We start from the raw sequence: 15399 nt of genomic DNA, 5'->3' as shown, positions 1-15399 counted from the left end.
CAATGCTGTATGATCTTTTATGTTCACAGGAGAGAACAAGTGGAACTGAAGTTTAATGTCACGCCTGAAAGGTGATAGTCTCTACAGTGCAGCCATCCCCCTTTGCTGCGCTGAAGTATCAGCCTCTATGTTGTGCTCAAGTACCTAATGTGGCACTTGAACCTGAAATATTCATGGAGATGAGAGTAATCTACCACTCAAACTGTTGTTGGGTCAGTTGGTCAATGTCACCAAAGAGAATATTTCATAAAAAGACGTGTACACAACAAAGTGATCAAATAGCATTTGAAGGAGGGTAGGATCAGTGTTTTGTATTGTAGGGCACCTGTTGAAAATGGCTACTTGTTAAAACAGCACTTGTCATAGGAACAGAAACAGACAGAAAGAAACACCTTGAAGTTGTTTGATAAAAATAAACATTTCCAGTGGCATTGCTTCAGATAGGTTATCAGGAAATGGTCACTCAGAGGGTTCAGTAAATACAGTGCCACTTAAAGTGGCTGGAATAATGATGAATGATGCTGAAACACTAGAGAGTCTGTTGGAATTCTGGCAACAGCATGCACATGGAGAGTGGCTGAATAGTTTCTTTTCTGTTGCTCTCAGCAGGCACTTGGAAACTTGTTTAGAAGCCTTGTGATTTGCCCCATTTCTGCGTCAAAATAAGCTTGGATGTTTGTAGTTGATTTTCTTTGTTGCTGTGTTTGATCGGCAGAGCTGTTGTATGATGCATTTGCTACCACTGCCTTCTGTGAACGTGTAGCCCACTTGTTTGACCCTGTTTATTTAACCCTTTGAGCCACAGCACTGACCTTCAACCACCCGCCTTCTGAAAGGCTAATGTACAGAACGGTTGCAGCACAATGGGAGACTATTCATTATGTTCCTGAGAGTTACACACCTACTGTCACACCCCTGTCTTTCCCCCATAGGCCTGCAAATTGTTTCTCTTCAGACAATTAGCCAAGTTCCTTTTGAAAGTCACATTTGAATCTGCCTCCATTACATTCTCAGGCAATTCATTTCAGACCCTTGACATTTGCTGTTTTTCTCAGGTTCCCCTTGCTTCTTCTTCCAGTCATCATTGGTTCTTGAACCATACACTAACGCCACCAGGTTCTCCCTATCTTCTCTGTCCAGATCCCTTATTATTTTTGAACACTGTATCAAATTTCTCAACTTTCTCCTGTCTAAAAAAGAACAATTACAGCGTTGCCATTCAATGCCCTTAACTGAAGCCTCTCATTTCTGGAACATTTATTATTTGAAGCTATCTATTTCCCTGTTCCAAAGCTGAATGGCATTGGATTTGGGATCCAAAATGTAAAGCTATTTTGGTGTTTTCTTTGCAGATCCGCAACACAGGTCTTGCACCCAGTCGGCGTCTGTTCTGTTTTGGAGGATTTTGAAGTTAAAGTGAGCCTAGTAGCAATTCCTTGCGGTAGTTGTCACTCAACAGTGATTTGAAGTCCTTTGTAGTGTTCCCATTAGCATGCTTAGCCAGCTAACACAATTGGCACCAGGCTTCCAGCTGGGACATTCGTATTGTTTTGGACTAAGTTTCACTTCAGGCAGCACAATCAATGATGGATCATTGCGGAATATTTTTAAAGTAAGTTCTTGGGATATGGCATTGCTATACAAAGTCAGGGTTTATCATCCATCCATAGTTGCCCTTGGCAAGGTGGTGGTGAGCTGGCATCTTTGATTTCTCTGGATTCCAGGTGCTGAAGGTATACCCACAGTGATGGTAAACAGGGAGTTCCAGGATTTTGACGCAACTACAATGCAGGACTGACAACATATTTCCAGGTTTGAAAGGTGTGTAACTTGTAAGTGATCTTGAAAGTGGTGATGCTGTGCTTGTCCTGTTAAATGCTCAAGGTTCTCTGTTTTTCTGTCTACTTGTAGATTTGATTGCATCCTTGTATATGCATATGTCCACCTATATGGTAAGGCATCTAAAATCAAACCTCAAGCATCACACTTCTGAGTATGGCACGTTGTATTACCTCTCTAACAATCTACAAAAATTATAAGAAGAGAAAGATTGATTTGGTTTTGCTGTGTTTCTCCAGAGAAACTTATCCTTTGGTAATCCTCGGCATATGTCTTATCGGAATTAGAATATAATTGACCTCAAGACTGACAAATTTCAGCAATTAGGTTTTGTGTTCATAAGGCAACAAAGCATCACTTTACTTATCACCTAATATTATCCTGCTGCTAATGAGCATTTTGAACTCGAGGAATGGCGCAGGAGATGTCTAGTTTAAGCTAACTTTTTTCTGATCATTCTTTTGTATTTATATTTAATGCTGCCCAACATAAAACAAAGGTGCAGTGCCATACGTCAAAGGATGATCCACTGTTCAATGAATCAAAGAATCCCTACAGTGCAAAGCAGGCCCGTTGGTCCATCGTGTCATAGAGAACTACAGCATGGAAACAGGCCCTTTGGCTGCACTGACTCTCTGAAGAGCATCCCATCCAGATCCGCACCCTACCCTATCCCTGTAACCCTGCATTTCGCATGGGACATCCATCCAACCTATGCATCCGTGGAAATTATGGGCAATTTGACATGGCCAATCCGCCTAACCTGCACATCTTTGGACAGCGGGAGGAAACTGGAGCACCTGGACAAAACCCACGAAGACACGGGGAGAATGTGCAAACTCCACACAGACAGTCACCCAGTGGTTGAATCGAACCCTGAATCCCTGATGCTGTGAGGCAGCAGTGCTAACCACTGAGCCACTGTGCTGCCTAGTGTTGACCTTCATCGCTGTGTGGGAAGTACTGAAAATTCTTTTTTCCAGGATTTGGCAAAATGATTCATGTCAGAAAGGAGGAGGTGTTTGCAAGTGCTAGGAAGGCGGTACAACAGATGGTTCAGGTTTGACTGGAACAATGAGTGTGAGACCCTGACTCAGCTGCCCCACAATTACTGGGGCCCAGCCAGATTTCTGTGGAATCAGGGTGAGCCTACCATTTCTGCCAGTGGCAGCCAGGAAGTGGGTAGACCTTTCTACCGCTCCAGTAAAGGCTGCCAAACTACTCCATCATACACATCTACTTCCATCATCTCCATACTTAAGGGAAGATATGCTTGTGTTTCAGGCAGTAAAGATTAATTGAATTGACCAATGGGATGAAGGAGTTGCCGTATAATGACAGGCTGAATGAATTGGATCTCTACTGTCTAGTATTTGGAAGAATGAGAAGAGATCTTCTTAAAACATCAAAGGAAAAGCTGTCAAGCTAGATGCTGAGACATAGCTTCTGTTGTCTGGCAGGAGGAGTGTGCTCGACGTCAGGCCCAGTACACCATGTGCCACACCAGAAGTGTAAATATCTTAGTGAATCACCCAAAAATAACCAATTTGTTTCTCTTTATGACTGTTAACTAGAACAAAAGAGATTTTCCCCAGGCTTTTCAATAAACCCATAAATAACATATTTATTAAAGACAAATCTTTTCTTCAATCAAATTATCAACTAAGCTACAATTCCAATTATCAACTAAGTGAATTAAATTACAACTAACCCCTAACGCACATATAGTCATACACTGACAGGACAAAAACATGTATGATGCAGCCGTGCAGAGCAATTATCAGTGGAAAGGTAGGGAAAGTGCTATGGGCCAGGAGCTCAAACTAAAAAAGTAGATTGGGTGCATTTCTCACAGCTGTTTTAGTTTCTTGTGAATGAGCTCATTTTCCTGTTGGTCACAGAATCTTGAGAAATCTTCAGACCAGATTTCAGATTCAGATGGGAAATATTGAAATTGAGCGGCTCTTTTTCCCAAACTCCTTCACTGAGAGAAATATAGAGAGTGCTTGTTTCAGCTCTACACTCTGAGTCTTACAGACTGAGACATCCTGCAAGCTTCAGCAATAGCTCACAGCTTCTAGGTGTGTACTGAAAGAAAAACACCTATTGCCTCAGTCCAGAAGTTATTGCTAGGGAACAGCAGCACAGATCCATCAAAAGGTCCACGGTCTGTTTGCTCAACTATTAAATCAATGAAAACCCCTCTCTTATCTCTCACTTAAAATCATTTTTTTATGTAAAGACCAAATAGACCATAGTCTTTTTTAACATTTTGTTTTTGCAGTTTCAAACAAACACCTGATGAATCCTTTGGAACCCAGTAATGTCCAACAGGCCATTTTCCAGTCCTCACAATCCAATTGGACGGTTGGTTCTTGCCAACAACGTGGATTTAATCCGTGAACTGGTTGAGGTTACCCTAAAGGAATCTCCTTCTCAATCTCTCCACTCTCCTGAGGCGTAGTGAGCCTTGGGTTAAACCACCCGAGTTGTCTGTCTGTCTGTCTCTCTCTTTCTGTCTCTCTCTCTCTCTCATGAGAGAGCAGCCCTTTGGTCTGGTAGCATAATGATGACTTTACCTTTTAATCCATAAACATATCCATTCCCAGAAGGGGAATCTAGAGAATAAGGACACAGTCTCATGATACAGGGCCAATCATTTAGGTCTGAGATCAGGAAAAGTTATTTTATTCAAAGTGTTGAGACTCTGGAATTTTCTAACCCAGGGGAATTTGGATAGACAGGTTTTTGACCCCATGGGAAATCAAGGGAAACACAGAATGGGTGGGGATATGTTCATATTTATTTTCAGAGCTAAAGGCCAACTAGAACCTTGACTAAAGTATTTGTTCATTGGCCTCCCCTCCCCTTGTTCCCCACGGGGAAGCCCTCCCAACTTCCCAGCACTGGAAATCATGTACTGTATTATCTTATGTTTATGTCTTTAGCTCTAAGTCACTGCTCTGGACTTGATCAAGGCATTTCATCTAACCTGCATTGGGAAACATGACTCCAGGTGTAAAATCTTTGACATTTACATTACCTCACAATCATTCAGCAGCCTTTTCGCTTCTATCTGATAGTTTTAAAACTAACGGACTAAATTGTTCAAAGAATTTATTGTACTACCCATGTTATCTTTCTCTTGGGTTGCTTGCACTGTCTTTGGGAATGGTCTTTAATCCCTGGGGTCTCCAGAGCAACCCTTTTGCTCAGCAGCAAATGGTCTAGGGAGACCTAATTACTCATTCATTATTCATTCCTATTTGTGGTCAGGCCTTTGTGTTTTGTCAGCTGGAGGTGGGCCATGTTTTGCTCAGATTGAGCCCGAAAGGAAACAGGTCTTGATGGTTGATTTTCTTCCAACTTTCAAATAAAAGTATTGCTCAGTGCATTCCATGATCTTGAGCAATTCTTTGCTACAGTTTATCATGTTTGTGGCATTTCTCTTTCATCTGTTTCCACTTCTGGTAGACGTGGTGTTTGCAATGTGTCCTTAGGATCCTGATGTTCTGGGACCCTCACATTTGCACCAGACTGCTGAACCCCAGAAATATAAGAGCAGCACACATGGAACTGCACCCAGGCAATTCCTATTTTCAGAGGAAAGGTCAGAAACGACAAAAATACAAAGCTACTGTGCCTGCCTGGCCATGAGTAAAAGCATCTCTTATTATCGCATACCGTTTTTCTGGAGGCAATTGCACAACCTTACTGATTACACTTATTGCTAGCACTGTGATACTCAACAGCCTTTGGCTAGAAGGCTGGTTTGTGACTCAGGTTCACTTCCCGCATCAGCTGATGTTGCCACCTTCTCAACCTTGCCCTCTCCCGAGGTTTGGTGACCCTCAGGTTAAACTCACTACTAGTCATCTCTCTCTAAGGACAGAGTAGCACTATGGTCTTTTTTTTCATTGTAATACAGTGAACAATTCCAATTGCTACGTATTTTGGAAAACAATGGTGCCAATTCTTTTCCATTGTACATTTCAATGTCTGTGTTTCTTCTGTCTGCAGTCATAGAATGCGGGCATTACTGTCTGAGTGAAAATTTATTGCCCATCCTTAATTAACCTCAAGCTAAGTGGCTTGCAGTTAAGAGTCAACCACATTGCCGTGGGTATTGAGTGACATGTAGGCCAGATCAGTTAAGGATGACAGATTTCCTCCCTTTAAAAAGACTTCAGTGAACCGGATGGATATTCACAACAACGGGCACATGTTACCACTAGACAGGATTTTTAATTCTAAATTTTTATTGGGCTCGAATTTCACCATCTGCCACCTACATCGTCAGAAAGTTAGCCTTGGTCTTTGAATTCCTCACTCATTGACATTCCTACTACAACACTCTCCCCTTCATATGATGGGAATTGTCAAATGTAAACTTCAGTAACACATAGCATGAGGGCCTTCTTAAGTAGGTTAACCAATTGGAACTAGAAACCTAGATGAGGAAAATCTGAAGTGAAGGACTGTGGTGAACAAAGTGAGACTGCTTGGATAACTCTTTCAGAGAACCAACAGGGCCAGGATGGGCCAATTGGCCACTTCCTGTGCTGTTTACTTCTAAAGGACACTGGTTTAAAATCCTGGAACTCCCTCCCTGACAGCACTGTGGGTATACCAAGTGGACTGCAGCAGTTCAAGAAGGCAGCACACTGCCAACTTCTCAAGGACAATTAGGAATGGCCAAGCCATTGACACCCACATCCACATTCCATGAATGATATTTTTGGAAAAAATGAATCCAGAATAAATACAACAGACAGAGCTAAATCAAATTTTTGTACAAAAAGACTGCTTCCCATTAGTGGATGAACAATGGTGTAAAGGGATTGGTACTGAAATATATATTGATGTTTCACTCCAGCAAAAGGACTGAGGGTTTTATTTTTGGGCTTGTTTGCAGCACTGAATGAACAGAATGATAAAGCAGAAAACCTTGTACGTGTCAGGAAAGAACCAGAATAATTGGTTATGAGTCGAACATCTGGTAAAAATGTTGCCCCGATGAGTAATATTGCTGCATCCACCACAAGCGATGAAAGTTGACTCAGTGGGAAATTTGGGAAAGTATCGGTTACTCAAGAATCCTCATTGGAATTGGGGAAAGTATGTTTTAAAAAAGGAAAACATTCCTGGCATTCTGCACTGAACTTCCAAACTGCTGGTGACCGTGTATAGTTAGTTACATTGCACATAGAGCAGCATTTACACAAGGTCAGCCATCCTGAGATCCTGTTGAAGAAACACATTCCTGGGCCTCTGTTGATGTCTGTCAATATTCAGAGGTTACCATTAGGCTGCTTTTGGGCTGTTTCAGGAAATGTTTCTAAGACCAGAGTTATCTGCAGAATAGTCTGGAGATTCTGGTACAATTGGGCAGTTGGAAGCCCAATGGCTTTATCCTCCAATTGTGGGCTTATTAGGTTGGCCAAGGAGTTCCTTCATCTGGTGACAAAATAAAATCCATATTAGGTGATTCTTAGTTCCTCAATAGTAGTGGAATTGCCTGATTTACATAGAAGGATTCCTAATTGGCATTATAGGAAAGATTTTATTTGTGATGGGCGCTTGTCCACCACTAGAGAACTGACAGGAACCCTAAAATGCCTTTGTAAGAGAAGGATTGCTGGAATTAAGTTCCCAACAGGCACTTAAGTGCCAAGTCTTCCCTGGGATTATAGACCCAGAAGCAAAAACGCCACCCTTGAGTGCTGCCAACCAGTTGGGGGGTACCAATTCTTCATTGCCCACTGGGAGTTGTGGTAGCTGTTGGCAGTGCATCCCACCAAAGGCCCAGGATCAATGAGCAATCCCAGGCTAAAGGTGGTGGGGGTATGAAGGCAGGGATGAGGGAGACAGAACCAAATCTTCCCAGATTGTGACTGTCCCAAACACTGGCTGAATACCAGCATGAGGCCTTTAAGTGGGGATTAATTGTGCACTTAAGTGGCTTAATTGATGTCTGGGTGGCAAGACCATTAAGGAGCCTTCCCCACCCTGGATTTAATCAGGTGGAGGCACAAGACAGCAGGTCTCCATGCATCTCACCCTCTCACTAATCTAGTTCTAAAAGCTCCACACCCAAACCCACCTCCAGGGAGGGAGCGTTAAATTCCAACCATAATATCCCCTCATTTACACCACAGAGTGATCTAATTTGCAATTAGACTTGCTCAATCACGTTGCACCACTCTTTAAATTTAATGCTATTGCCATTATAATGCTCCCTCACTCTCAGTTCGTTATTACTATTAGCCTGGTCTACTCATTTAGATAAACAGCATTGCTTCATTTAAATTCCAGGCATCATGTGATTTACATTCTTCCTTATTCATATCAACTTGCATTATACATGCATAGATGTGCCAGCCAAAAAGTCCCAGAAACATCAAATGAGATGAATGACCGGAAGACCTTGTTTTATTTCATCATGGCTAAGAGGTGGGATATTGTGAGAATTCCCTGGTTTACTTTGAATCATTCCAGGGGATCTTTTACAGCCAACTAAACCTTCAAATAAAAAAAAAGACAGAGTACAGGATTTGTACAGGAAATCGAAGTAAAACTAGAATGTTGTGTTCAATTTAGGGTACTCGCCTTTAAGAAGGATGTGAAGGACTTGAAGAGGGCGCAGAAAGAATTGATGAGAATGGAACAGGAAGTTGAATCATGTGGATAGGTTGGAGAGGGTTCTCCTTAGAACAGAGAAATTTGAAAGGAGATTTGCTGAACTGTTCAAAATTTCAAGGAGTCTAGATAGGGAGATATTGTTCCCATTGGTGAACCAGAGGACGTATATATAAAATGATTAGCAAAGGAACTGATGGGAATATCAGGAACAGCTTTGTTATGTAGCATGTGGTTAGGATCTGGAATGCATTGCCTGAATGAATGGTGGAGGCAGATTCAATCATGGCTTTCAAAGGTCAACTAGATTGAAGGAACGGGAAAGGAGTAGGGTCAGCTGGATTACTCTTGCAGAGAGCTTGTATGAGCTTGATGGGATGATAGCCTACTTCAGTACTGTGACCATTTTATTATTCTATTGATAATTGTTTTGTTATAAGGGCTGAATCCTGTGAAGTGTTCTTTGTCAGAATGGTTGGCAGTGGTTGTCATGGTTTATGAAGAAAGATTACATACAGCAATTAGTTCTATCATACTCTTCCAGGGTTTGGGGGAGCAAATTTCTAATGGAAAACTGTTATTCCTTATCCAGCTCAAGCATGGGGGAGAAACCCTGATTTAACTACTAGTTTATAAATGAGCTGCTGCTACAACTACTAGAGGAGCCAGGAATCATCCCGAAACAGCTGACAGCTGAATGTCAAGTTTTCAGTAATGTGCTCCTTGGCGATTTTTTTTTTTTTTTTTTTAAATGTAGAACCTTTCCCTGCTCCCCACACACACCCAAGATAATCTACAACCAGAAAGCTTAAGTTGCTACAGGCGATTCTGCTTGTGCAGGTTGTCACATGGAGACTTCATACCATGTGTTAATGCTTCTATTAGAGTGGGGGGAAAAGCCAAATACTAATGTTAACACCGCACACACACATCTGTTCATCAGTTGCTACTCCAATGCTAACATGTGGGCAAGTTGGTAATAGAGCATCAAAGACCAGCATAGACAAGGTTGAGGGCAGTCAATACGTGGGATGCCAGCACCTTTAAGTTCCCCTCCAAGCCACTGATCATCCTGACTTGGAAATACACAACTGCTCCTTCACTGTCACTGGGTCAAAATCCTGGAAATCCCTCCTTAAGGGCATCCTGGGTCAATCCACAGTAGGTGATCTGCAGCGGTTCAAAAGGGAGCTCACCACCACCTTCTCAAGGGCAATTAGGGATGGGCAATAAATGCTTGCCTGGCCAGCAACACCCACATCTCACAGATGAATGAAAAAAAGACTGAAACCAGTTCAAGTACAAGAAGGTATAGAAGATAAATTTGTATTTTACTCTTGGAGCTGACATTGTAACTCATGTCACCAGGGTATCATGTTTGCTGATATCACTTCTCTTCTCCAACAATACCATGGACAAATTCATAGGGATCTGGAATGTGCTGCCTGAAAGGGTGATCAAAGCAGATTCAGTAATGGATTCAGAATGGAATTGAATAATGCATTGTAAAGAGGAAAGGTTTGAATGGCTATGGGAGCGGGGCTAATTGATAAATCCCACAAAGAGGAAGTGCAATCATGATGGGCCAAATAACCTCATTCTGCTGTTTGATTTTGAAACTTCATGATTTTATGTTGCATAATCACCCACAGGAAAATGTTGTTAAAAGCAATTCCTCCCAAATATATAGTATAGCATTCAAGTTGGCAAACACTGGGTATTCAGCTGAAGTAATGAGATTACTTAGACAATGTGGCGTTGGATCAGTTGTTCCTACAGCAGAGCTGATGTCACCTGGACAATATATTCCTTCAGAATCAGCATCCCCACATGTACAAACACAGTGACATACCTATGCCCTAATAATCCACAATGCAGTGTGGTGGATTGAATCAACACACTGTTACAGTGGGCTGCCTGCCAGCTGCAAATTTAATGTTACCATTGGCACACTGCCCATTGGCATTATTCCAGTTTGAGGGACACCAACAAAACATTGTCATAATTAAAGAACATTTAACAATTAGAGTGAAATATATCTGGCTCTCCTCATAGATTTGTCTTGTTACCAGTCTTCGAATTATCCTAGTTTTAATATCAGTTATACTAGTTTAATATTAGTTATAACAGTTCTTTACATGTTAGCTTGCTATATATCAGATCAGCTACCAGTATTACACGAATTAGTTATAAATAATTAATTCAACTAGGAGGGGAAAGATATAAAAGGGACCTATGGGGCAACATTTTCATGCAGAGGGTGGTGTGTGTATGGAATGAGCTGCCAGAGGAAGTGGTGGAGGCTGGTACAATTACACCATTTAAAAGGCATCTGGATGGGTACGTGAATAGGAAGGGTTTAGAGGGATATGGGCCAAATGCTGGCAAATGGACTAGATTAATTTAGGGTATCTGGTCAGCATGGATGAGTTGGACCGAAGGATCTGTTTCAGTGCTGTACATCTCTATGACTCTGTAGCTTAATAATTCAATGGAACTCAGTTTCTACATTGACAGTTTTATAAAGTCTTTCCCTTTGTATTCTGACTGACTTGAGATTTTATGTCATACTGCGTACGCTAAGTTTTAGCAATTTGTGTACACGGGCACCATTTGGTACAATGCTACACATGATCAGACAATGGCTTTCTATGGAAAAGAAGGGTTCTAATGCTTTGTGAAAATGGTATATCTCTTAACAAAATGAATAGAAAGAGCTCAAAGGGAGTGCTTGTAGCTTGTGAAGCTGCAAATAGATGCTGTTTATGTGACTGTTGTCAGTTGATGAGACAGTGCTGTTGAAGTGACTTTCCAGTTCAGTGCTGAACTTCTGTAGAATTAAATCCCCTTTGGTCCCTCCCATCTTTTTTTTTATCCACTTGTGAGACATCGGCCAGCATTTATTGCCCATCCCTAGATTCCCTTGAGAAGGTGGTGGTAAGCTGCCTACTTGAACCGCTACACACTTGCTGTAGATAGAGCCACAATGCTACTAGGGAGGGAAGGCCAGGAATTTGACCCAGTGGCAATGAAGGAACCGTGATATATTTCCAAGTCAGGATGGTGAGTGGCTTAGAGGGGAACTTGAAGGTGGTGGTGTTCCCATGTCTCTGCTGCCCTTAGCTTCAAGATGGAGGTAGTCGTGGGTTTGGAAGGTGCTGTCTAAGACTCTTTGGTGATTTTAACTCTGAAACAGATTGCAATTTCTACAATGACAAGCCTGGTTACATCATGACAATCAGCTGGAGAATATGTCCTTCCATCAGGCTTGCTTTCAGGTTAATGCAATAGGATTACTCCTGATTGCACTTTATTCCCTGATCTTTATCTTATTGTAAAGAGACACATTGTAGCTCTTGAATAGAGAGAGGTGCAGCCCAAATTGGGTTTGATAAACTACAATAGACTCTTCAAAGTATCTTTTTAAGGACAGTAATCTCATTTGGCTCCTGCCATTAACTGGCTGCCAGTTTATTATGTATTGTGCCAGCTTTGATATTTGATATTTGCTGCCTCTCCATGCCTGACAGCCATGTGTATATATATCTGCAATGGTTGTCATTCTACTCCATCAAAAACAAATTATCCATCAATTAATTCCTTTTTATTTCATCAGGACCAATTGTAGTGCTGACTGGGATGTTTCCAGAGGCAGAAATTTATCTCATTTGTGAATAAGTGCAATCAGGAGTAATCCTATTGCATTAACCTGAAAGCAAGCCTGATGGAAGGACATATTCTCCAGCTGATTGTCATGATGTAACCAGGCTTGTCATTGTAGCAGGAGGACTATCAAGAAATGTTTGTTCCTCCGTAAATAATTGGTGCCACAGCTTGGATTTTCTTTGTAATCCATTGCTGGCATATGAATGATGCTGTCAAGACCAGCATTTATTGCCCATCTTTATCTGGCCTTGGCCAGGTGGTAGTGAACAGCCTGCAGTGAGTAACTTGCCACTTTCAAGGGCAGTTAAGGGTCAATCATATTACAAGAGGCCTGGAGTCATACATAAGGTAAAAATCACCATAGTCGCAGGGGACTGCATTCTTGTTATGGAGAGAGCGACAACTGGTGGTGAGTTTAACTTGAGGGTCACCACATCTCAGGCGAGGGGTGAGGTTGAGAAGGTAAGGCCTTCACGGTGACCTCAGGTACTGAGGGAATTGAATCCACACTGTTGGTATCACTTTGTGTCGAAAATCTCCTCAAAAAGGCATCAGCAAATCGGTCAGAAGGTTTGACATCGCATGAATGAGGCAAGCTTTCAATTACTTAATTAATCAACAGAATTAACATTTCCCTAGCTGCCGTGATAGGATATGAACTCATGCCTCAGGGCTATGTGTCCAGGTTTATGGTTTACTCGTCCAGTTACCATCGCTTTTTCGCGACTCCATGTTGACTCTTTTATAATGATATGGAATGAAGGTGCTCATCCAGTGTATGATCCGGGAGATACAAGATTTCTCAGTTGTCTCTACAAAGGAGACCTGGGGTCACATTACCGTGAGAAAGAGACAGGAATGCTTACACGACGTTTCTCAATCAGGCCCGGCAGGTTTCCTGGAGCGCTGCTTATTGTGAATTGCACTGCTCAGTGATGGCCCAATCCATCAGCTCCTAGGAATTTAACACAAGTCGTCCTTGAGATGCGGCTGATGCCTTTGGTTGTGACGCTAGGGTCTTTCTGCTGTGTTAGGAAAAGAATATATGTAAAGATCAGAATGGTGTGAGATCTGGCGATGGCTTGTTCTGAAGATGGCTTGTCCTCAGTGATTGTGGTGTGACATTGAGAACTTGTTATTGGGCAATCAGTTGATTACACAAACTACAGCCAGAGGTCGAGGGTGGGGCAGGGGGATGAATGTGGGGTAGAGTGGTAGTGACGACAATGAAACAGGTTGGCTTGCCCTGATGATGTCACATTTTATGGACGGCACCTACCCAGCCAAGTAGGTATTCCATGAGACTGCTGTAGGTGGTCAACTTTGTAGATAGTGGAAGCATTTCCTGTGGGGTCAGGAGATGAGTCACTTGTCACTGAGTTATGCACACAGGGAACGGTTGTGAGCTGCAGAATGCAAGCCATGTATTTGCTCAGCTGACTTTGATGGCTTTAGGAATTTGCAGTGGCCCAGGGTACCCCTGTAGGCTTCAGCCTTGAACTGGATACAGCTCTGGGCTGCCAACAGTCAGCAGGACATTCCCCCAAGTCCAAGGTACACACTGACTGCAGCCCTCTCACCCTACAGGCTCTCTCCCATGACCTCGTCATGAATGGCAGGACTTACGGCTCATTAATGTACAACCGAGTACAGATGGGAATGTTAAACATGCATGTTATGCTAAACCCTATCAGCTGCATTGTGCCATTTCCGTCGTTCCTTTCAGTAGACTGGATGTCAGTGGAGTTATTGATGTTAGTGAAACGCCACATCTGTTATTAGCACATTATCTTCCTTTGATGAGGTTGATCCTTATTTTAAGGAGGTGTTCACAACAATGTTCATGGACACTCAGCAAGTAAATTTTTTTTGTCCAGTCGACTCACAATCTGTTAAAGATTTTCACCCTAGATGATATATTTATAAAGTGACCTAATACAGTAATATTAAGCACTCTTAATGCTTTGTACTGCCCCATGGTCAGAATCATTGCAGAATGTAACAGATGTAACTAACTGGTAACAGAGCGGATATGATAAATGGTTATAATACCAAAATTGTGCAAAGACAGACATCTGGTTCATGAGAGAAATTTGCAGTCAGTGCTTTACAGTACATAAATCAGTAAGGTTTTAAGATTAATCTAAAACTTTTGCTGAGTTAGTCAAGCTTGTCCAGGGTGGCAATAGGAACATTCCAGCTCGTCTCCGGCTGGGATGAAGAAAAGAAGCAAGACAGGGTTCTCAGTCCTGAACACCATCGAATGACTTCTGCAGGTGGGGGCATTGGTGAGGATAGGAGAAGGCAGCTGTGAATTTCCCCCTTCTCCCCTCCTCCAGCCCATGGGAGAACGGCCTGCCAACATTCTTTGCCGAGGACCCACATCAAGAATGGTCAGTTTGATGAGGGGTTGGACAGCGGCCAGTGCCTGTGGATCTGTACCAAGCGTGAATCAGTCCTTTCAGGGGTGGAGGCAAGCAGAGGGGACTGGGCAAGATCAAGTTTCCACTAATTGATACTCTCTGCTGTGGTGCTATTAATGTCACAGGCGCTAGAGTTGCTGACTAACAGTCTGGAAAGGAAGCGGGAGTGGATTTCATTTATCATCGACTTGGCTCAGATACAATATCACATGGTCACCATACTGCCAAATATTTATTAGATATCTGGCAGGATCAGTCAGGTCTTATGTATTGACGCATGTGCTTCAGTCATTTTCATTCTCACAATAAATAATACCTCAAGCCACAATCCCGATGGATATAAGTATTAGTTGTTTGTTTTGTTGCTTTTCCTAATTCACAGCCTTTTTCAGAAGTGTACAAACAGGAATCTTTGCCTTAAACTCTCTCCTTACTAATGAGGTAACAACATATTTTTTGCATCTGGACAGCATATGAGAGTCTAAGCATCATCCCTTCATGTGCTGTTCCCATACGTGGAATGAGTGAAATATGACCGTGAAAAACTGACTCCAAATGGATCACCATCTGAATCATGGCTCGTCTCAAGGTAGAGAGGCTCGATGCAAAAGTCTTTGGGTTGCCAATGCAGGACAAACATGTTCCTGAAACTTCGATCATGTGCGTTTGATCAGGATGGTCGATAGGAATTGTGAAAAATCAAACCCTTAAGCCTGGTGGAGGAAAGTGACAGAGATTGCAGAAATGACAGGAGTCTGGATGTTACTAATAATGGTATAACCAAGAAACACTTCTCTCCGTCTCAGCCAATATACCTCAAATATGCGCGAAC

The 15399-nt window shown here is 42.3% G+C and overlaps 1 protein-coding gene across 2 annotated transcripts in view; it reads left to right on the top strand.

Moving 5' to 3' along the window:
* Positions 1-15399, top strand: part of acap3a (ArfGAP with coiled-coil, ankyrin repeat and PH domains 3a) — a 315834-nt gene that overhangs the window by 190951 nt on the left and 109484 nt on the right. The gene's annotated exons all lie outside the window — the stretch shown is intronic.

This window comes from Rhincodon typus, chromosome 31 (assembly GCF_021869965.1).
Source record: "Rhincodon typus isolate 14 chromosome 31, sRhiTyp1.1, whole genome shotgun sequence".
Lineage (NCBI taxonomy): Eukaryota > Metazoa > Chordata > Chondrichthyes > Orectolobiformes > Rhincodontidae > Rhincodon > Rhincodon typus.
Note: the sequence above shows the minus strand (reverse complement) of the source record. Positions and strands in the feature narration are given on the sequence as shown.